The sequence below is a fragment of the Magnolia sinica genome, chromosome 14 (assembly GCF_029962835.1).
Source record: "Magnolia sinica isolate HGM2019 chromosome 14, MsV1, whole genome shotgun sequence".
NCBI lineage: Eukaryota > Viridiplantae > Streptophyta > Magnoliopsida > Magnoliales > Magnoliaceae > Magnolia > Magnolia sinica.
In genome coordinates this window covers 43,191,308-43,193,732 of record NC_080586.1, presented here as the reverse complement: position 1 = coordinate 43,193,732, position 2,425 = coordinate 43,191,308, and the positions used below count along the sequence as shown (strand labels likewise).

The 2,425-nt window shown below is 35.5% G+C and overlaps 1 non-coding gene across 1 annotated transcript; it reads right to left on the bottom strand.

Annotated features, from left to right (window-relative positions):
* Nucleotides 1-1,973: 1,973 nt before the first annotated feature.
* On the bottom strand, nucleotides 1,974-2,080 carry LOC131226422 (small nucleolar RNA R71). The gene has a single exon (XR_009161808.1). It is a non-coding gene; the product is annotated as a small nucleolar RNA R71 (small nucleolar RNA).
* Nucleotides 2,081-2,425: the final 345 nt, after the last annotated feature.

Sequence of the window (2,425 nt, the reverse complement as noted above, 5' to 3'; positions counted from 1 at the left end):
TATTTTTTTCTTTCTTGTTGCTTTTTATTTCTGCAATTTAATTATTTTTTTCTAAGTTAGCACATGGGTTTAATAATTCTTTAAGATTATGATGATTGATTGTTTTAATGATGAGAAGAATGGTGCATGCATGTTATTTATTATTTAGGTTTTATTTTTTATCTTCTTGTGAGATTCATATGTTTCCATCATTTGAGATCCACATTGATGGATAGGCTCCACATTGATGGATAGGCTTACCCTAGATTAATCAGATTTCCTAGATAGGAGGGGTTCTGAACCTGTTATATTTCTTTGATTTTAATTATCTCATTGATATTGAATTCTTAAAATCACTGACGCTTGAGAATATATATTAATGGTACAAATACATGATTTTTCAATATTTTATATCACCTATTAAAACATTTAAACTATTTTACTTTCTAATTAGGTTGACGATGATGATCAGATCCTAGCTGTGTTATCCAAGTCATCATGATTTTGGAACATTAACATATGTGTGGAACTTTGAAGCTTGGGTGTTATTTTATTCTGTTGAATTACATCAATTTAAAAATTCCAAAATCAAATCATTAGTTTAGTTTTTATTACTTAGTTTATTTTGCATTTGATTTTTCCTTCTCACAATTCATCTCCCTGTGCGATCGACCCTGTATTCACGGGATACTACTTACGAACCTCTGCACTTGGAGGTAAGCAACCAAGTTTTTGTCGTCATTGCCGGAGAGAGACTGAGATAGATCAGATTTGTGCAAGATAGCTAAGGTAAGTTTTCTTCTATACCCTCCAAATTTTCTTTAGATTTTTAATTTTTTTTCTTTTTCTTTGACAGTAAATTCAGTTGGTCTTTTAAGCACTAAGTATGACATAAGGTTGTCCTGCTTGGGATTTTATCACCCAAGTGCTATGGTTGTCCCACAGTTGCTGCTTGATCACAAAGATCATCCGCTAAATCTGTTTTTCAGATTAGTATAGTTTAATTTCTGTATTAGTTTTACTTTTGTTGATTTATTTATTGTTATTTTTTTGTGGACTGAACCCTCATGGTCGGCCCTGCCGCCTGGGTTGTTGATTTATTTTTACTTTGTGGACTGAACCCTCATGGTCGGCCCTGTCGCCTGGGTTGTTGATTTATTTTTGCTTTGTGAACTGAACCCTCATGGTCAGCCCTGCCGCCTGGGTTGTTGATTTATTTTGCTTTATAGACTAAACCCTCATGGTTGGCCCTGCCGCCTAAGTTGTTGATTTATTTTGCTTTGTGGATTGAACCCTCATGGTCAGCCCTGCCGCCTGGGTTATTGGTTAAGTTTTTATTTTTATTTTAAGTATCATACTTGCTATTTGAATTAGTGGTATTTGTTGTGTGGTGTGGATGGTTTATGTCCTGTTGGAGTAGGGATCAAAATAATCAACTCTCCTTTAAAGGCGGACTAGTTTCAGGCCTTGATCATTCACTTAAAAGAGACACTCAACATTACTTGGATTCCATGGCAGACCCAGTTGATAATCCAAATCCAAATCTGCCATATCCTACTATAAATCAAAATAGAGAAAATCAACCTAATCCTCCTCTTAAGGATGAAAATAAAGCTCATAGGAATGTGTTAAACCAACCACGGACTTTACGTGAACATTTACACCCTAAGAGATCAACTTTACCATCTTACATAGTGTTCCCTTCTCACATAGGGAACATTGATTTTAAACCAGGTGTGATTTAATTAATTCATAAATTTCATGGCTTGGATTTTAAAAGCCCCTACTTGCACCTTAAGGACTTTGAAGAAGTAATTGCAACGTTACAAGTAAATAATGGCAATAGGGATGTACTTAAGCTTCGGTTATTCTCATTTTCTCTAAAGGATCGGGCCAAAGCATGACTCAACTTTCTAAGACCTAATACCATCACTTCATGGCAAGCCTTAAGTAGAGAGTTTTTGAAAAAGTTCTTTCCCGAGTACAAAATAAATGTACTAAAACAAGAAATTATGTCATTCTCCCAAAAGGGGAATGAACTATTTTTTCAAGCTTGGGAGCGCTTCAAAGACATTCTAATTACTTGTCCACATCATGGTTATGAACCATGGCACGTGATTGATGCTTTCCGAAAGGGGCTCACCATGGATACCCGTCAGTTCATAGAGATGATGTGTGGTGGAACCTTTCTTGACAAAGATCATAATGAGGCTTGGGATTTTCTAGATATGTTAGCAGAGAATACACAGACATGGGATGTCTCTACTAAATCAGACCAAACTAAACCCATTCCTAGAGAGAAAGCGGGGATGTATGTCCTAAGAGAGGAAGACGACCTTAATGCAAAATTCACTGCATTGGTTAGAAAGGTCGAAGCCTTGGAAATTAAGAAGGTTGATATGATTAAAGCAAATACTTCCTTAAGTAATTTTTGTACCATTTGTGG